This window comes from Lontra canadensis, unplaced genomic scaffold (genome assembly GCF_010015895.1).
Source record: "Lontra canadensis isolate GAN:19392208 unplaced genomic scaffold, GSC_riverotter_1.0 scaffold22, whole genome shotgun sequence".
Taxonomy (NCBI): Eukaryota; Metazoa; Chordata; class Mammalia; order Carnivora; family Mustelidae; genus Lontra; species Lontra canadensis.
Genome location: NW_022631016.1, coordinates 3,222,603 through 3,244,693, shown reverse-complemented (window position 1 = coordinate 3,244,693; position 22,091 = coordinate 3,222,603).

The window sequence follows — 22,091 nt, the reverse complement described above, 5'->3', positions numbered from 1 at the left end:
CCTGGACACAGGCTGTTCCCTCTTCCTGGAATGTGCTTCCTTCCAACGCCGGTTTAGTGACCCGTCTAGATTACTCGAACAGCAGCTACAGAGCTGCTCCTCAGGAATGCTTCTCCAGGGCCCTGCACAGCTCCCGTCTCCCCTCTGCAAGTGCTCTAGCACCAGCCTCCCTGGGCAGCACTCCTGAGACTCCAAGTTTCCATTTATTGGTGTGACTTTTAAGTTACTTCCTCCTCCCCATGACTGCAAATGTGAGGCCATTCCACAAGCTGGCCCAAGGCATGGCACAGAGTAGGGACAGGTGTCCAGTGAATGCGCATGGAGAATGTGCAAAAGCAAAGAGATCAGGGCAGCCAGAGCTAGAGGCTTCTGTCCCCCCTCTGTGCATCCAGTATCAATCAGTTATAATTCACTTCTATTCCAGGAAAAAAAAATAGACAAGAAAGCAAACAATTCAGTACCTTTAATTTTAAAGAGCCCACTAAAGTGTGTTAATTGCTTAAGAAATTGGGACAGGTAGTGTGTGCGTATCTCTGAAAAATAAATATTATCCCCAAAGAGATAAATATCCATTACTAAGAAATGATGACTTGGTCTATTTCCTCAGTCAAGCAATATTTATCAGGGACATTGATTTAACTAGAGGCTATTGGCAGATACAAATGGATGATGACAAGAAACAAAAAAACACCTTCAATCGCCATCAGGGATTTTCATTTTAATGTGATGCTTTTTGGAATTACTGACGCGCCAGCTACACCTCGAAGATGAATGAGCAGCTCCTGCCAGGTTCAGTGCATCATGCCCTGAAGCTGGCTTCGCCTGGGCACTGTAGGCTCTGCTTCCCAGAGCTCAAAAACACCTTGAGCATTTCCTGGAAGTTTCGGGGGCGGGGGGCAGAAAATATCTAAAGCTGAAAAGGAAATAAAATACAATGAGCATGGTTTAAGTTTCTATAAGATGCCTCATTTTAAAGGCTGCAGATGTAAAGAACAGTTACTTCCCGTGTCAGAGGAAGGAAGTGCAGCCCTGTTGGGGTGGGGAAGATGGCACCGCTGACAGGTTCCTGGGCGTGTTGAGAGACTGAAACCGGCAGGGGATGTTCTGTACCCTTCAGCCTGATTAACAGACATCTTAAAAGCTCTAATGAGAAAATGGCTAGAAGGGGACAAGAGATCAGATCACAGGATAAGGCTGACACTTAACGCATTCTCTCTCTCTCTCTCTCTCTCTTTATTCCCTCTAATATGGAAGTCATAGAATTTGCACTGTATAAAGTCATTAATCCCAGCGCTTGAAGAGCATCTGTCTCTGGGGCTTGAAGCAGGGCAAAGCGACCTCCAGTGTGCATCTTGGGATTTTGAGTGTGAACCTCATCACATGAGACCCCAGGTGAGTCACCACGGCTTTCATTCCAGCTTTCCCTCTCTATCACTGTCACCAGTGATGTCTCAGTGCCCGCTGCTTGCCCACATGCTTCTGATTCCTTAGTAGAGAACCCACATAAAATTAAGGAGCGGAAAAGGCTCTTTGAGGGACTCAGGTCACTCTCAAGTCCTCTTGAATGAATCAAACTGATTCATTTTTTTTTCAATGTATTTATTTAACGTGCTTTGCACGTTCTCCCTGTGCATTCACTGGACTCCCATGGAGTGCGTGGTCCAGTTGGACCACAGAGACTTTCCTGATGTTCTCAGCAGAGCATGGGAGCCCATGGAGAAGGTGAGGCAGGTATCCTCGCATCACAGGTGTGCTCAGTAAAAGGGAGCCCGCACCTAGTTTGCAAAGTCTGGTTCCCTTGTGCATCCTGGATGATTACATTAAAAATCTATGGTGGTGTCAGCCCACCAGCTATATGGGAATTAATAATGAGCCTCAACAGGCTGACAAATGTGCCCTCAAGGCTTGTTTTGTCTTCTCCACCGTGAGCTCTAAGGAGCTCAGTGTTGAGTGGTTAACAACCTAGGCCGGTAGGTGACCTGTCATCACTAGTTACTGCTTGTGTTAATACAAGGACATTATTTACACACTCTGAATTTCTCCATTCTCCCAACAAAATAAAATCCATAGAAATACTTAGAGCATAGCATATTTCAGATCATTGGATGTGATCATTCATAAAAAATACGTGACCCCAAACCTGATCACCAGGAGATCTCAGGAAGTGTCACCGGGTAAGACTACTGTCATCACTATCATCATTGTTCTACTGAACTATCATCGTGATGATCTTATCAGTGGCCCCCCTGGGAGAAGCAGAGAGATGGCTTTCTCTAAAACAAGGCAAGGTCAAGACTGGGAAATAATAACTCATACCTGCTCTTTGTCCTAAAATAACACAAGACAACTGTCCTCAAGGGGTATTTAACCTTCCTGAAGGCCAAGGCAGCAATATTCTTAACTGCCATTGCCTAATGCCTGTGGGCAAATGCTCCCAGAGGGTTGATTTTGTGTCCTGAGTAAAGCATGGGGCTTTTGAGTGGAATTAATAGTGCACATTCTCCAAGGGCTCCAACAAAGGGTTTTATTCCACCTCCTGAATTTCCCTGAGGATATTGATCAGAATGCTGTAATAGTTGGTAGCTGAAGACACCATCATAGGCTACAGTAAATGAATATTTATGTGGACAAGCATGCCCTAAGAGAAAACACCTAAGAAAACTCAACTTGCAGAAGTAAAGGACTTCCCTCACTATCAATGATAAGGTGATATTTAACCTCCTTGAACACAAAGGTGCTACATTTCACCCCGCAATGGCTCTTTCTTGCTCTGTCCTCACTCCCCCTCCCCACTTTCTGTTTCTCATGTGGGTTTATGTTTCCATCAGTTTCATGGGTTACATCTCTCCAGGCTGGAGGATTATGCCCACTGCTTCCTGAGCCGCTGTGCAACATGCGCCCTTCCCTTCTGTACCCAGCGCTGAGTTTCTGTGTCCCAATGCAAACATTCTCTCTCTCATGTCTTACCAGCTGCCTCCTAAGAGAGAATTTCACATCACCGGGGAATGTGTAGTCAACTCCGGATTGCTGTTAATCCATTTCTGTTTGGTTGTATTTGTTGCTAAAATGCGAACATGATGTATTTCCTCCCTGTTTCCTCAAAAGGACTGGGTTCTTTCTTAAGGTAGACTCTATGGAAAGATGCATTTGAACTAATCTTAAACCTATAAATAAATGACAAGGTGTTTTACTCGCACAGTGCCTGAGACTCTTCAGAGAGGTAACAAGAGATCTCTGGAAAGAAGGCCTTCTGATATCTCCCATAACAGCAGTGACCATGGTGTTTGGGGGACACTTCTCCAAAGAGCATTGCTGTCTTGGTGCAAATATAGCCTTTTTCTGTCCCATCCTAGAAGGAGCAAAGCTCCAGGGTGAAGATAATAAGGAAATTTTTGACCGACCATGCACATCTTATCTGAACTTTTTTTCAAACTGACTCATTTTTTTAATTCATAATTATTATAGATATTTTGTAGGCATATACAAGGTAAGATAATTTTGGATCCCTGAGATGTATTTGTGTGTGTGTCCTTTGAAATTTGTTCTGTGCACTCTGAGAATGAGGCCAGTGGCCCCAAATATCCTCTTTCTTACTCCCCCATTACCTTCTTCTCCATCTTCTCTTTCTTCTCTTCCTCCTCCTTCCTTTCCCTCCTCCTCCTCTTCCTCCTCCTCCTTCTTTTAATTGTTTAACTTCAGGGGTCAACCTTCTGCCACAAAGGGTCCAGGATGACTGGGAGGTTGGGTCATATAACCAAACAAACAACACCCGAAATGCACGTTGGAGCCCAACAGGTTAGTTTGCCATATTAGAAATAGCCCCGTGTTCATCCTTGGCGGTGACAGGTCCTTCACATAAGGCTTTCACAGAATCACGTACTGCACTGTTGAATATCTTGTGCACCAGGACACAAGCCTCCACTGAGGGCAGCCCGATGACTGCTTCCCTTGGATGTGTTCAGAAGTGCTGTCATGATCCTTCCGCGTTTTTGTTAATCCTCCCAGGGTGTAATTAGTGCCATGTTTCCAAAGATCAAGCTATTACAATTTCCCCCATCTGCTCCTTGATGCTGCAAACCCCTTTACAGAGCACAAAGCATTTCATTCAATAAGCAGAGATACTGTTTAAAATGAAAATATCCTTGGAAGAGACGATACAATGACTTAAAAGTATTACTGAGGCGTAATTACTGACACCACATCTCTCCGGTGTTCAGGTTTTGTGTTGGAAGATGAGAAAAGATGACCCCCAGGATCCATTTTGAGGATGAAATGAGTTAATACGTGTAAAGGGCTCAGTACAGTGCCTGGTGCAGCCTGCCCGCCAAGTAGTGGGGTCGCTCTCATCTCCAGTTTACAGAGCAGACAGGCTGCACAGGTTAATGGCAGCGGCGCACACCAAGGCAGCCTTGGCGACCCTCTCCTTCTGCGAGAACGAGCAGTGATCAACGACACCTCCGGGGGAAGGAGTCTGATGTAGTTCTTTGCGGTCGGTTGTAGGAGAAACCAGCAGGTGCGTTGTCTCATTACTTTTCCTGAACTCATGACGCCCCAGACAGCCAGGCTTTCCAGGAGGGTCTCGGCAAGGGGGATGGGCCACGTGCACCACCCAGTGTCCGGATCCTCCACCGGACAGCCTCGTGGAGGGTGAGCACCCTTCCGTACCTGGTGCACGGGCTTGGAGGGGCCACTCGCATGTCCCACATGTTGTGAAAACATTCTTGTTTTCGTTGTCTCCTTGCTTGGGAAGACCGGAGAGTGTGGATAATGATGAGGACACATCTAATGGTGAAAAGCTGGTCAAGACCCCACCAGCCTTACAGAGACAGGGCGGAGTCCCTGACTGTGTGGATGTGTGTCGGCAGGAGGGCCACAGGGCTTTCCTTCCCCAATGCTTTCATTCCTTGGGGGCACGTCAGGGACCCGCACCCTGAGTCCCGTGCCATCCTGTCGGTCAGTTTTTAAATCATCCCCTTCATTCAGAAAATTGCCTCCCCAAATGCACTCAGTGCTTTTTTCCATCCGAGCACAGCAGATTGATGGGTTAAAAAAAAAAAAAAAAAAACTTAGAAATTAAATCTCCCTTGAAATATAATGCCACATAATTGAGTTTCTGTATATGTTGTTTAGAGACAGTAACAAAGAAATGTAAAACAGGATCCCCAAAGCTGGGACAGCTTGTAAAATCTGGTTAAGCCATGTTGAAAAATACTTGAATGCCCCCATTAGAAAACACAGATTATTTATTACTTCCTTTTCTTTAGCCCTATGAGGCATAAGCTCCCTTTTTTTTTTTTTTATACTCCTTTCTCCCCCTTTTCAAAGTGCACTCATTGAACTCTTGGTAATTAGTGTAATTGAAATTTATTGACAATGTGGCTGATGTGGAAACCCATTGTCCCCGAGCGCATGTGGCTGTGAGAGGCTCTGTGGCAGCATAAGGCAGCCCGGCCTTGCTCCATCACTTCAATGGGCCACCGGCTGCCAAGGGTTCCTTTGGGGGTATGAATGTTACTTAGTGATAAGAGCCTTTCGAAACAGGATCCCTGGACCCCATCTCTTGTGGGAGATGGAAATGAAATATGTATTTGGCTGCTGTGGAAAATTAATGTAATTGGCTCCCACATAAAGCTTTGACAAGTTGACCTGTTTGAAATCCAAGGAGGGCTTCGAGCCCCGTATCATATTATCTTCAACTAACCCAAGCATGCTTCGTGCCCCCCACCCCAAACACACTGGAGGTGAAATGAGACGGAATTTGGGCACTGGTGTTTAACAACACTTCTGTTGAACGTAGTTATTATTTTTGCTTGTGTAGCTCCGAGATGAAGGGGTTAGGATGATTGGATTTCCACATGCATGTGTCTGTGTTGATAGCTCTCAGTTTGGGTTTTCTTTTCTTTGGCAGAGGCGAGGGTTGAAATGTTTGGAAATGTACATGGGCACATCTATCTTTAGACCCGTTTTCTCTCTCTTCTATGTATGATTGTAAAATGTAGATGTGTAACTTGATGAAATTTAATTGGACTCATTTAGAGGGAAGTGCCGATTTCCAGTTTTCTCTTCTGAGAGGGTAGATACATTTTATTTTAATGCATAGGGATTTAGGCATGTAAAGCTAATAGAAGAGATATATTGAAATCTCTGCCCATGGAAATGGGCATATAACGTTTTCCCTCAGGGGAGTTTCTAAGGAGGAGATTACTATGGTGAATTAATTTTAGCTGCTGTCCTGTCTGGTTCCTAATTTCAGATAATACGCTCTTTTGATTTATTTAATAGGACCCTAAAATGCAACACCCCGGAGTTTAAGAGAATACAATGATAAATCGGAGAGCACGTGGGAAAGCAGGTGTGTATGTTTCTTCCTTTGAGAAAATCTTCATTTTCTTGTTAAATCCTGAATTATTTGCATGCATTAATGTACCTAGTCCCTCCCCCAGTACCATTTTAAAGGTAACCCCGAAACAATACGTTAGTAGGTTTTATTGATTCCACATTTAAAAATGGATTGGGTAAGCACCTTATTATTTTTTTCTCATTTCAGTTGTAGAATCTGTTTCTCTGAGGGAGGCTTGTTGCCGCTGAGAGAGAGTTGAAACTAGTCTTTCTGAATGAATTTCAAAACTTCAACACTTTATCGGTGAGGGCTCTATGCAATGGGGGTTGAGCTTTAGGGTATCATCTTGAGATTCTTGGATAGTGGAGGAGGCCAGGTGGATGGAGGGATTGCATTCTGCACAGGTGCACTGGTGTGGCAGGTAGGTCACTGGCGAAAGGCATGTGAGAATGACGCCAAGGTGCACACGTGGCTGGGCCCATGGTCCTTCTGGGCACTGGTTGGGAGTCATGGGAGGTGGTGATGAGTAAGAGGGGAAGGGGCATGACGGTCAGACAGCGGTACGGAGAGAGATGGTAAGGCTAGCAAGTGAGGATAAGACTGCAAACTGTTTGATTCTCCGCTATCCTGTAGATTGCTTAGGCAAATGTTGATTTGTTAATGACCATGCGTTCAGCATGAAAGTGAGTAGACCTGGCAAGGAATGCCTGTCTACCTGTCAGCCCATGGTAATGAGAGCCCCCCGCGGTCGGGACCCGAGACACGGTGAGGGCAACGTGCGTGCAGACAGAGTCTCTGCTCCAGCACCAGGGGCCTTAACCAGTCACAGCATGAGCTGTGAGGAGAGAGTCAAATGTACTTCAGATAAGTCCGTCTTAAAATGAATTTAGTTGTTTTCTAATTTTAAACAAGGCATTTTGGTCAAGGCTTTCCAGAGAAACAGGACCAGTAGTGTGTGTGTGTGTGTGTGTGCACGTGCGCACGCGTGTGTGTGTGCGTGTGTGCATGTGCATGCATGTGCATGTGTGTGTCTGTGTGTGTTGATTGATGGTTGACTTATTGATTGATTGATTATAAGGAATTGGTTCACACAGGTATGGAGGCTGAGAAGTCTGGACTCAGGACTGCCTATGGTTTGGTTTCAGTCCAAGCCCAAATCTCGTGGGGAGAAATTTCTCACTTAGTCTTTTATTCTATTCAGACCTTTGAAGGACTGGATGAGGCCCACCCACACGGGGGAGGACAACTTGCTCTACTCAGCCTGCAGATCCCAATGCTACCGCAGCTAGAAACACCCTCACAGGCATACCAGAATAACCTTCAACGACATTGCTGGGCGTCCCATCACCCAACCCAGGTGACACATCAAAGTAGCTACCATGTAGGGGTTCTCATCCTGCTGAGACTTTCACATGATGATGTTTCTGGTGCTTTCTCCTGGGGTTATCACGCACAAGCTCTCACCTCTGTGTCTAGGGCCTCTTCTAACTGCTGTCTTTTAGATACCTCTGATGGCCTCAGTCCCCTCTGCATTCTTGTGTGATTCTCCAGTTTCTACCCCATCAAATCCCGACGGGGCATCATGTTTGTGATGAGAGGACAGCCACCATGTGGTGCTGCCTGGGCATTTACAGTAGGTCAACCCTCTTCAGCGAGGGTCCACGCATTTAGATCAGCACCTGAGCTTAGGGTTCCTGAAAGACGTACCTGTGTTGCTTTCCCAGGGAACTTTCAGTACAATCACTTAGAGCTCAGTCAGCAGAAGTTAGTGACCTGTACCCCAACCACCATAAAATGACAGGTGCTGCCACCCTGCTCTCTGCCTGCTTCTCACTTGTGACCTGGGACAGAGGACTGCCCTTCCCTGGGAGCCTTGCACTCCTGCTCTGAGATTTGTAAGTAATAAAACTTTGACTCAACTAACTTTGTGGGTGTATTGAAACTGCACCTTCATCCTCAATGATCCTGTGAGTTTCACTTCCCCACAGCGGGATCCTGGATGCTGAGGGAGCCACCTGTCGCCCCGTGAGGATGGCCAGTGCCTGGTCATTCAGCCTGTCAGCATTTGGCCGTTCTTAATTTAGTTCCAGCCATGGCAGGGCCCCCGACACAAGCCCGGTTGCACTCGAGATCTCAAATCTAAATGACCAGACCAACTCCGGGCTGTGCCCCCAGATCTGCCCCTCCACTCTGGCCTATCCCTGGCCATCTGAGACAGCAGTGTGAGCAGGAGGCTGGCCACGCCTCCTCTCCTTAGAGCTCCCACAACTGTTGTTGAGTCCTGGACTTTAGTCTTCACCTAAACCTTAGCTCTGTCTCCTCCAAAGAACCGGGATCTTTTGTCTCTTTCTTGGATTCCCCTGCCCCTGTGCACTGCCTCCGCTCTGCCTCAAATGGTTGCCTGAGTCATCTACCCAAAATGTTCTCACATCCTCAGGGCTGTCACGGACCCCTTGGTCTGGATAAAGGTTGGCCTGACCAGGATGCCCCATCACCTCCTTCCTGAGCTGGACTCTGATTGCTTCTCTGGCCTCATCCTTCCTTGTATTGTGTCTAGTCAGCAACTAAGCATGAGCACCAAACATGGCAGTGCTTTTCTTCTGCACTTGCTAGTCATGATTCCAGAAATTTCATTCCAGAATAAACGATGCCATCTGTGTGATGTTCCGGTGACCTGCCCAAGCAGGGACTCTAATCCCACACATCTCCACTGTGGCCACTAGGCCCTCCTTTCCTGTTTGGACTTCTTGCTTGTGATGACCTGCCCTGTTGAAACGATTAGGAAATGTTGTCTCAAGTTAAGTACAGTATAGTAGGCAGAATAATGAACCCCAAATGTGTCCACAGCCTAATTACCAGAGCCTGTAAATATGAATTAAATGACAAAAGAGACTTTGCAAATATGCTTGAGTTAAGGGTGTTGAGAGTGAGAGATTGTCCTGGCCGTCCAGGTGGGCACAGTGTCGTCTCAGGAGTCCTACCTTGTAATTGCAATCAGGAGGCAGGAATGTAAATCAGACAAACTCAGCCCACCATTACTGGTATCGGAGATGGAAGGGGTCTCTGGGTCAAGGCGTGTAGTCAGCCTCTAGAGTCTGGAAAGACCAGGAGAAGGCTCTCCCTAGGAGCTTCCAGATAGAAATACAGTGCTGTAGGTACCTTGATTTTAGTCCAGTGAGATCCATGTTAGACTTCCGAGTTCTTGAACTGTAAGATGATACTTTTGCTGTGTTGCTAGCCACTGACTTTGAAGTAATGTGTTACCGCAACAATGGAAAACACATGTATACAGTAAGTGACTAATCATGTCTGTGTCCTTGGGAATGCTCCCTGGCTCATTTATGTTTGAAACTTAGGTTGAAAACTGTACGTTCAAGGCTTCAATAGCCAACAGGGCACGTGTTCTTCAACAGGGTTTCTGATGGGTGCAAAGCTATGACCTTCACTCATTAATGAAGACATAACCTTATCACAAAATTTCAACTCATAATGGTAGATAATTACTTTAGGTGGTAGCTTGCTTCTGAAATGTAAACTAATTGGAAACAGGTAATTTAAGTACCAGTTGACTGATTAAATCATATATAGGCATCAAACAAATATGATGGTGTTTTAAATCTAGCCTTGGTAGCTACAGTGATACCGTACAATCTCTGAAATGGGATAGAAAATATGAAATTCTCAACCCAATACTACCAGCCATATAAAAATGAAGACACTCAAAGCCACAGTAACCAAATATGTACACAAGGAACTAGATTCTCTACCATCAAATGGGAACCGTGTTGCCAAATAGGAAATTTGAGTTCAAACCAGGAGACACCACGGAACCTTAGATTGATGAATGACCTTACTTCATTATATAAACCATTATTTTATAAAGTTGTTTATTCAGTGTAGAAGCAAACAATCTTTTATTTCAAGCAAGGATACAACTGCTGGGACCCATTTTGGTTCTTGGGGATAGTGGCTTAGGTGTGATGTTTGTATGAGAATTCCCTTTAAATGTGCCTGTGTGCACCAAAAGAGCCTTAATAGCTGAGCACGAGAGCCCAGGGTGTTAGAAATTTCAGCAAGTAGCACTTTGTGTCTCGCTGGTCAGTATTCTAACAGAATGCCACGTAGACGCTCATCCTGAGGAATCATGGAGGGTGCCAGCTCTTTTGATGAGTGTGAACTTGACAAAGCATGTCCCAGTTGAAACTTTATTTCAGCGACCAAAACTGGGAAGACATTTGGTGGATTAGAATGAGCTAAAGATTGAAAAAGAAAGAACAGTCTGTAAGTCCTTAAAGTAGTTTGCTTGAAAGAAGTTGCTGTGGCTGATATCGAAGAGGTTACTGCCTATGTTCTCCTCTAGGATTCTGATGGATTCCTGTCTCACATTGAGGTCTTTTATCCATTTCAAGTTTATCTTTGTGTACGGTGTAAGAGAATGGTCGAGTTTCATTCTTCTACATATAGCTGCCCAGTTTTCCCAGCACCATTTATTGAAGAGACTGTCTTTTTTCCACTGTATATTTTTTCCTGTTTTGTCGAAGATTAACTGACCATAGAGTTGAGGGTCCATATCTGGCTCTCTACTCTGTTCCACTGGTCTATGTGTCTGTTTTTATGCCAGTACCATGCGTCTTGGTGATCACCGCTTTGTAGTAAAGCTTGAAATCAGGTAACGTGATGCCCGCAGTTTTATTTTTTGTTTTTCAACATTTCCTTAGTGATTCGGGGTCTCTTCTGGTTCCATACAAATTTTTGGATTATTTGCTCCAGCTCTTTGAAGAATACCAGTGGAATTTTGATTGGAATGGCATTAAAAGTATAGATTCCTCTAGGCAGTAAGTAGTTTGCTAATTCTGGAACAGACATTTTTATTAAATAATTTGTACTATAATATCCGGAAAAAGTCACTAACTTATCTGAAAATGGCATGAAAAAGATTACATGGAAGGTTTGGATTCTTATCAAATTGTGAGTGTGTTCCTTGTGCCACAGAAGACTTTGGAGACCCGAACACACTTTGTGAGTAGTGAGACCATGGCATGGAGATGTCATGTGTAAGGGGCTGGAGGACAGAGACCAGCAGGTGTGGACACAGCCCAGAAGCAGTCTGGAACACTTGGAGAATCTTTATTTTGCAGAATTATTTATTTTCTACAGTACATAAAGGGGACGGGGCCTCACTTAGGTATATTTAAAAGTAACACTCTCCTCTTGAGGAACTTGGTGCGTATGTGTGTCTGCTTCTTTGGGAAGCAGGGCAAGTGCCTAAGCTTTCTCAGATGCTGAAAGCAGTTCACCAAACCCACTGGCCTAGAAGGAAGAGTTCACAGGCACTTCAGAAAGCCAGGTAAGTTCTCCATTCCTCAGGTTCCCTTTACACCTCCAGAGCTGAGTTTGGGGGGCATCTCCAAGAGGCAGATCAGGCCAGTGGTTCTATGTCAGGGGCCTGGGCAGTGGAGTATCAGCCAGGGAAGGGAGGTCTGGCAGAAAGAGGCTAGTCTGCTGGAAGTTGGAAATGTTTTCCATGGAACACGACTGGTTCAGCCTACTGCTTTGTCCACCAGGAGAAAATTGCTCTACTAGCCTGCTGGCCCTGTGTCACCGAGGTCTGATTTAGCAAAAGGGTAAGACGGCTCAGGATGCACAGCACATTCCGCTGGTTTTACAACCAGATGCAAAGGAAAGCAGGTTCCAGAGAGTGGTGGTGTCCACTTGAGACTTTATGTATTTTGCTGGGAGTCTGTGAAGGAAGAGTCCATGACGGCCTCTGTTAGGGGACAGCTCATCAATATTCAGAAAAATGTGGCCGTAACTAAACCTGCTTTGGTCTCAGACACAAGAGCTGAGCTTCGGTCTAGAGAAGCCTCCACACAGACCAAGAAGAGCCCATAGGAGGTGGCAGCCACAGGGAGGGGAGGGGAGTCTCTCATCCCATTGTTGCTACATTATAATATTCAAATGTCCAGTTGTAAGGAAGAAAAAAAAATGAGGCATGTAGAAAAACAGGACAGTATGAACTGATCACAAGAAAAGACAAATTAACAGAAACTGTCTATGAGGAAGCTCTAACAGACATTGTATCACCTGATCTTAATGTGCTCACAGAGCTAAAATAAAACTCTGAACAAAGTACTGAGTTGGCCTGAGGAGCGTGACATGCCCGTTGGCAGGGATACTTGGCAATCGTCTGTGAACCTGGTTCCTGCTTCCTGGGGCCCGGATCCAGTGATCCTCCTGGACTTCCCCAAAGAGTATGAATCCAATCATGACATGAGCATGCACGTTCATGCTCTTAGAGCCCAGTCTTTTCAAGGAGTGGAACCACGGTAAGTCACAGTAATCTCTGTGCCATACTTGTTGAATAAGAAGTGTTGCTCAAGAGAATCTGCCACAAAATAAAAAATAAAATAAAATAAAATAAAATAAAATAAAATAAAAAAGGAGCTCTGTTGAAACCCGACCTAAGATAATTCCTGTGTTCCTCAATGTAAGCCAAGAAAGAGGAAGGGATGGAACCTTCTAAGATAAAGATGATCTTTCCAGCCAGGAATTTAGGGGAATTCCATCACCTTGAAACATTCCCATTAGTAATTAAAAGGGATGAAGTTTCTAATATTTTAAAAGCCATTAAATAACCCAGTTACTTGGCAGGTATGAAGTGCCAACTTGGGTCAGCCATGGTGTCAAAGGACAGTGAGAATATAAGAATGACCACAGTCTTAGCCTGGGAAGTGTTTCTCAATCCTTCTGTAGATAAGCGGAGCTAATGGGTGCCATTTTGATTTCATAAGTTTATTGCCAAAAGGATTTCAAAACTGAGTTGTATTTTCTTATTTCCCAATTTCTCGTATATAGAATTTTCCCTTTGGTATAGAGACTCAGAAATGCCACCTTAATATAACAGCAATGCAAACAGCAATTGTGGAATTTAAGAAACGAATTATAATGATTGCTATAAATTGAGCACCTACCCTGTGATGGTTATTTGACTTTGTACTTGGCAAAGGGTATCTCTTTTTTATTTCCTCGTCTTATGAGATGAGTGTAAGGTGAATTTAGAGGGAAGGGAACAGGCTCAAAATGACTGTCACTCGACCATGTCCATGAGGCTGGTAAGTAGTGGAGGGTCCCTCTCAGTGCAACTCTAGAGAGGTGGTACTGCCTCAAGGAGCCCTATGGGCCATCTTTTCATCTCCATCCTCACAGACCATGAAATGGTCTGCGGCAAGGAAGTAATTTGTGCAGGGTCAAATGAAGCTGATTTGGAGTCTCTGGTGAGTGACATCCATGTGCCTCTGTCATGAATATTTTTCTTGCCCTTTACACCAGTAAGAGAAAGAGGGTCCCACTGCACTGAACTGATGTTTCAAAATACATCTGAAAATATGTATTTTCTATTATTGGAAAGAGAACTGTTTCCCTAAGTAACAAACTGATATATACTCAGAATGCTAGTCCCTTTTAGGATTGTTATAAAGAGGAGCTATTGGCGGTACACATGATAGAAGAATTGCTGGTATTCCTTCAAACACAGTGGCTCACGTTGGAAGACAAAGTATCATTATAGCTACATGAAGGAACTTCAAGACTTGAGCTACACATGTGAAGCCCACTTAATATTCTTTAGAACATCTGTACAAGCAACAGGTAGACAAAGTCAGGCATCTTGCTTTAAATGTATTTTGATTTTTAGAGTGTTTGCTTTCATCTCCATGTCACCATATGGAGACATGTACGGTATGTGTATCTCTCAGCATGAGCACTGTGCCTGGCACACAGCTGCTGAACACGTGTTTACTGGAGGAAAAGCAGATACATCACCTGTTATGCTATCATTCTTCATTCGTGTTCTTTCCCTGTTTTCCTATAGCCCCAGCAAGAGCCATGGAGTGGAGAGAGAAAAAGGAACAGCCATGCTCCAGAGTTTCCCTATTTCTAGACCACGCATCCAGATCTACCAGGCCTCTCTCCACCAACAAAATGAAGCAAACTACCTGCTAAGAGTGTCCCTAAAATTGTATTCTATGGACACAAATGAAGCAAAATATACCAAGAAATGCCACAGCCCCCCATTTATCCCTGAGGACTTGGAGTCTGGTATTTGACACACATGTTTACAGAGGCCACTTTGCTCCATGTCACCCAAGCAGCATGACACTTTACCAGAAAATGTTTGGGATCATGGACTCACCTTCCCTCTACTAGACTGCATCCATTTCTGAGGGCAGAGACTGCACCAAATCCTTTCTGCAATATTTCTTCCTGTTTCTTGGCATTTAGCAGAAAACAAAGATGTGTTGAAAGAAAAGTGCTTTTATTATGTATGCTGCATAGTGAATCACATAGAAACGGGTTTCAAGCAAGAAACGTGTATTGCCTCTGAGTTTCTATGGGTTGAGAATGTGATTGCAGCTATCTGAGTGCCTCTGGCTCAGGGTCTGTCTTGAGGCTGCATAAGGGTGTCTGGCAGGGCTGCTGTATCATCTGGTATCTCGCCTGGGGAAGGATCCACTTCCACTCCACTCCTGTGGGTGGAGCAGGATTTGGTTCCTTGCAGCCTGTTGGACTGAAGTCTTATTTCCCAGTTGGGTTTGTCCAGAGCCACCCTCACTTCCTTATCTCATGAGCCTTTCTAGAGCAGCTTAGCTTGTGGCACTGTCAGAGTGAGCAAAGTGAGGGGGACAGTGGCCAAGACAGAAACCTGCCTTTCTGTAAGATCACCTCCAAATGCACACTCAGCAGCTCTGCTTCATTCTGTCTGATGGAAGTAGCCACCAGGTCCAGCCTGCATTCAAGGGGTGGGGCGGCGGTCTTACACAAGGGTGTGAACAACAGAAAGCAGGATCACTGCAGTCCTCTAGAAACTGCCCACCATACTGTTCATGCTCAATTCTGACTTGGCTATTTGTGGTTTATTTTAGTTTGCATTCATCTTTTGCATTATGCAAACCTGCATCCATCTTTATCCTAGGGGGATGCAGATCAAAGATGGGCCTGTTGATAACTCAAACAGTGAATCATGTCATTGAAGAACCCTTTTTCCCTTAATCACTATGACACTTTTCTTGATGTGTGAAGCTTCACTTCACATACCCTCATCCTGATTTGACATATCCCCTTTCTTTTTGCAAGTGCATAGGAGGCTATGCTTCAAAACACATTTCTCTCATCTTGCTTCACATTCTTCTAAATTTTAACTGGGTTTGCAATTGACTTTTACTGGGCCAATAGGTTATTTACTTTAGATGAGTTGTATTATTTAACAAGGTGGGCGATTCCTGGTGGAGATAGAATTACTGTTAGAGATACAGAATCCTATAAGATCTTTATGAAAAACTGTCCCTTTTAACGGAACATGCTGTAAAAAGTCATTATTTTCTGAAACCGTCAAAAGCATCTTATTTAAAGGTAGTGTAGCCTAGTGGATACGAGCTTGGGTTCTGGAGAACTGTACCACCTTGGGTAAATTACTTGTCGTCCTGTGCCTCGGTCTTCTCATTTATAAAAGAGGAATGATAATGGCGCCTTCTTCATTAGGGAAGTTGTTGGTATTAAATGACTTAATATTTGGAGAACACTTAGAACAATGGCTGTCTTTTAGTAAGTGCTTTATAAGTGTTTGTTAAATAAAATAAATGGCTTTGGAGAGAGGATTTAACATTTTCTTGGCAGATGTGCTTAGCGTACTTAATATTATTTCAGTCCTTCTTATGAATCTTAACTAATTCTGGTATCCCCAGGAGTAACCATTTAGAATAAATAATTTGTCCTTCCTTTGTATCTCAACCAACATGAGTCTCTGTTCCTCTCGGGGAAAGGGACGGTATCTTACTTCACCCTTTATGTTCCAGTTTTCCTACTATGCCTGGCACGTGGAAGGCATTCAATAAACAGTTGTTTAATTAATTTCATATTGTTTGGGGGTGACAATTTGCAAGGAAAAAGGAAAGGAGAGATTGTCCTTTAAATAGAGTTTGTTTTGGCCACATTTGCGTGCAGTTTAGAAAAGCTAAGTATCTTCTTTTCCACTACATCACCCAGCCAATTAATCAACACTTGAATGAATCCCAAGATAGACCCTTCATTTTGTCTACTTATTAACTTTCATTATGTGCAACAGCTAAAGTGTAATTGTGAGAGGATGGATTACGCCGTAAACTTTTTTCCTATTACACCATTCCTTCACAAATCCCCTTATTAAAGTGTACCAAGGGTGATATATTATGTTAAGAAGGTTTAAAACATAAGGTGACAATGACCTTCCCTTTAATTAACTATGATGGAAACAAAGGTGAGCACAATGATGATGAAGCTCGGCGGAAAACCATAAATCACCCTCCACACGGGAAGACAGGACACAGCTACAAAAATAACCTTGCGATTCACAGGTTAAGTGAGTGTTCCGACGTGCTGCTTCCACTGTTGTTCATTTACACATGACTCCACTGTGTCCCGGCACAGGAGAATGCTCCAGAAGCTGAAAACGCAAGGCGGGCTGCTGCCTGCTGAGACCAGATCTCAGAACCACTGAGGCTACGCTCTCAAAAAATGCCGACGTGACCAAGCCTTGGGCTAGTTGCAGCATCTGTAAACACGGGTTTAATTATTATTATTGAGGCATAAATTACATGTAGTGAAACACACAGATCAATGAGTTCTGATGATGGCGCACGTTCGCATGATTGTCACAAAAATAAGACATAGGACAGTCAGTCGCTTTAGCGGGAAAGTTCCCGGGAGCCTTTTCCAGTCACCCCCTGTCTCAGAATCACTGCTCCGACTTCTACGAGCATACGTTAGTTTTGTACTTGCATACAATCTTTGATTTCACATAGATTGGATCATCCAGGGTGTATTTTCTTACAGTGTAAAGCTTTTTTTTTTTAATATTTTATTTATTTATTTATTTGAGATGGAAAGAGAGAGAGCATGAGTGTTGGTGGGGTAGGGGAGGAGCAGAGGGAGAGGGGGAAGCGGGCTCCCTACTGAACAGAGCGCTCCATGCGGGGCTCCATCCCAGGACCCTGGGATCATGACCTGAGCTGACAGCAGATACTTAACCGACTGAGCCACCCAGGTGCCCCAAAGCTTTTCTTTATGTAAGCACCATCTACTTTAATTTCTAAACATGTTTTTCTCCTCCCCAACCCCCTTCCTCCTCCTTCTCCTGTTCTCTTTGTTTTCCCCGGATACAAGTGCAGCCTGGGCCTGGAGCCTGGGCTCATTTGTCTTCTCCAGGGCTCTGCTCTTGCTCAAAGTGTGGTGGGGGGCCGCCAGCCTTCAGAGGCAGTGCTCTGTCTGGATGTGTGTGTTTGGATCCTGTGCCTTGCACAGGAAGAAAACTCTCTACAGTAACTTCATTGGTTGTTTTATCTCTGCTGCCCCTCCCCCACCCTCAGTCCCCCAGATGAGCCCCACATTTTCCTCGGCGTGCTCAGGGAGAGGAGCTTTACCTCTGCCGAGTAGGTAGGTCTACTCTCACACTTACAGGGTTGTTTCATTAACATGCTGGCAATGAGTCCTTTGATGAGGTGTTAGAATTATTCATAAGAAAGGCAAGCTGGGGTCTTCTCCCAAATACGGTCTCATGGGCCTTGCTTCATGAAGGTAATTCAGGAGAGAAGGAAGACCTGAGTCCTAGATGCAGCTGCATTGCCATGGGTGCTATTTCCAGCCCACCAGGCGAGTGGTCAGACAAGCTCATCTCTGTGTGTCTACAGATTAACCACAACCACCCCTGGTCCACAAGGAGAGGAGGACAGGCCTTGGGAAAGAACAGAAAGCTATGAGATGAGGGTTTTAACACTAAGTACTTTGTTTCTATGATGCCCATATATGTCTACGCCAATTCGTCTGTTAGCACCAAGCCAGCCGGGAAATATTCTCAGAATATTCTCAGAACCAGGAAATATTCTCAGAACCTACACACATGTAGGAAGGGCTTGTTGTGTGCAGCCCCCCTGGATTGGAGCGACAGGGGTCCGGCCACAAAAGGTGTCACGTGGAGCATCTTTGGGCACAGAAGCTCATGGACCAAACTTACCACTTGCATTAGCAACACAGATCCTTCCAGGTGGGGGAGATCTCCCTATTGCACAAAGACTCCACCGTAAAGAACTGCTGCTTTCTTCAAACGTATTCAGTTTTAAGCTATTTTAGGTGATGAGGGTGTATAGGCAAACTTTCTCTCCACCGAACTAGAAGTTTGTATGCCCATAACACAGCAGGACAACTCCCTGTCACTCCCCATTTGTCTGAGGACATCTGAGCCACAGCCTCTCACAGAGGTCTGCTCCCTTCTTTGCCTTCTGCTTGGGGAAGGAGTGGCAGGCCGGACTGCCCCAGGATTCATCTGCCACACCAGCACGGCCTATTGCCAGAGAGCTCATGGGAAACACCCGAGGAGCAAATCAGAGGAGAGTAAAGGAACCTGTTGAAGTCCATTAAAAAAATATATATATAATTAGAAGTTAAACTTCGAGTCATCTGGTGTAGCTATGGGTCCCAAGAAAGTCATACAAGGCAGTATCTGTGGCAGTACTCGGGAGCATCTGAGGTGTCACCCTGGAAAGAGTCACGACAAAAGTTAGGGGAGATGTCGTGACTGGCAGTATTACTTTGGCAACCACCAGGTGTGCCTTTGTTCTCCGGTGGAATTCCGGCTCCTTGGGTGGGAGGGCAGACATCATGGCAACCATTTAAGCTTGGTCTGGCTTGTTTTGTTTTATTTATTTTATTTTATTTTGTGTTGTGTTGCATTGTTTTATTTTGGTCTTTTAAAACTAAGCTGCAAAAAGCAAAAGCAAAAACAAAAACAAACAAACAAGAAAACCCTCAGCTGTACCACTTTGTATAATCCATAATTCTAGAAGAGAAGAGCTTCAGGGGTCCTAGCAGTCTAAGAGGAGTACAGTATGTATGATGGCTGCATGTTTATGTTCTCCTTAAGTCTGTCTGTTGAAGCTCTAGGAACCCCCCCCCCCATGGTTTTGGAGGTGAGGCCTTTGCAAGGTGATCAGGTTTAGATTAGGTGAAGAGGAGGTGGGGCCCCTATGATGGGATTAGTGCCTTTAAAAGGGGAAGGGGAGAGGGAGGTCTCTTTCCAGGAGGGCTCACGAGGGAAAGGCCATGAGAGGACAGAGAGGAGTCAGAGTCTACAAGCCAAGAAGCAGGCTCTTGCCAGACACCCGTCTCCCGGCACCTTGATCTTCTCAGTCTCCAGAACGGTGAGAAATAAATTTCTACTGTTTAATCAACCCAGTTATAGCATTGAGCTACAGTAGCTCAAGCTGACTGACAGTATCTGTTCGAAGATCAGAAGCCATAGCCTATCTAGCCTTTGGCCCCTCAGTTAGTGGGTTTACTGGGTATGAATACCACAAGTCAAATAATCAGTGACTTCTAAGAGCCATGTCTTGTCAGCTCTTGGATCGTGATTATTCCCCACACACAGCGCTCTGGCAACTGGCATGATGAGAATTTCTGGGTGACATGATGGCGATGAAGCTCTGATTCAACATTCTACCCCCGTCTGCTGGAGTTCGGGTATGGGATCCCGTATAGATTTAAAAAAAAAAAAAAAAAAGAACGATTTCAGCCTCAAAGACTATTGTCCTCATGAGCACAAACAATGCATCGCCTCAGTCCTGCAGAGCTAGCGACAATATATGCTGAGTGAGTAGTAAAAATTGCTGATTTAATTATATTTTCTATCAATGTGCATTCAGAGGCTGGGGTGCTAATAAATTCATATTTTTACAAGGCTGTTTCTTTGTTAGTACGGCATGGATCCTAAATAATTTGTTTTTGTTTTAATTTGATAAATGACGGTATCATATTGAGTATGCATGTGTGCATGGGTACAGCAGAGGGGGTGAGAGAGATGCATTATTCAAGGGAGCATTTTGTTTTAATTTATAGTTGTGTGCCCTGTATACAAAAGCCAATACGCCCTAAGTAGGCACATGAGGACATTAGGCTATTAATATGTATGTGTCTATATATATACATATGTACATATATAGACGCATATATATTCAGGTACACACATACATACACATTCAAGGCCGTAGCCGCTCCCACAGAAAATAAAGCCATAGCCCGGGAGTGCACCTGCACTAGTAGCTATGCCCACGTCCCTTCCGGTGTCCGTGCTGGACCTGTCCAGGCCTCTTCTCCTTTCTGCATCCTGGGCAAGCGGGCCAGTCTCCGGCACACTGCTCCCTGGCCTGTGACCCTAGAACGTCCTCAGTAATCTTAGATATATGGAGGCATGAGTGAATGAGTGAACGCTACATCTGTACCAGGAAAATGACTCAAAATGAAAGCTAAAGCACACAGAGGTGAATTAGTAACATGATCTATCACAGGCAGAGGATTTCAGATGTTAAGTATGGTTGTAACTAGTAATGATCACATTTAATCTTTTTTTTTTTTTTTTTTTGCTGAGGAAACTTGACTGAAATATCTAAATTAGGTAGCATGGACTGAATTAGCATGTTTCTTTTTTTTTTTAAATTTTGGGTAAACATGAGATAGGAAAGCTAAATAATTTTATTTATATGCTCAAAGTATGTGTGTGCATGTGTGTTTTGTGGTTTTAACCGGCACAATGCAAACTCCTTTGCGAACCTGATTTCTACCTGCAGACAAAACCTTTATGCTGTGGTCTCAATTTACAGGATTGCTTCTTAAAATCAAACTGTTTTTCATGCCAGCACCCGGGCTAGGCTGGGGATCAAAGGACACATTTGATCACCTGAGTTTAGGTGTATTTGTACTTGTTAGATATAAACACCCGAATTCAAGAAAGCATTAAAAACATTCAGATTTGGAGCAACAACGCCATCAAGTAACCGTGTTTTCTTCCTGGCCTCCATGGGTGATTCTCCCCACAGCTCCACTGCTTTCTAACTGGAAGGAGCCGGTATGGAGGGGAACATGGGAAAATCAAATCGATTTGGCAGAATTCGGCGGGCGGAGGTTGCATGTTCTGTGATTTGAATATTTTCCCATGCTTTTGTTAATAAGGCATGACGAATGGAGTCACTTTTAATACTTCTCACACTAATAATGTTATAAAGAGCCCTCCCTTTAATTGTTACCTCCGGCCAGTCGTCAGCGAACTAATGAAGCGAAGCTTGTGGCTGGTCCACCTGGGCAGCGCTGGTGGGGGTGCTGGATGTGTGCAGCCTTCCTTGAGCTCCTTTTTGGAGCCAGGAAGCACGCCGATGGCTTCAAAGCCGCCCTGCATCTCTTGCGCAGAGCTGCCGTGATGTGATGAACACTTCCCCCTCGGAGGGGGCAGAGGGAGCTGTTGGACCACTCCAGAAGGCTCGTTCAGCGAAGGGGCCTTTTCTAAATTTTACACCTATGGTCAGTACTTCAAATTTCCATTTCCACTACGGCTTTCTTTTTCCTTGGGCATCTTTGATACATTTCTGCCAGAAGTTTGGCACAAGTTTAAATGAGCAGCTCCCCGGTTAATATTTTGGAAGAGAGCTGAGAAATACAGTGACTGTCTTCACAGAATTAAAAGACAGAGGGGAAGGAGGAAAAACAAAACAAAACAAAACAAACAAACAAACAAAAAAAAAAAAAAGGGAAAGAGAAACAGTATTAGCCATAAAGGAGAAGCAATTTGGCCAAACCACTAATAACACCATTTTTTAAAATTTGATTTTGTATTTTCGGTGTTCCAGGATTCATTGCTTATGCAGATGTATGGCTCCCTCACTGAGTAGAAGCTTGG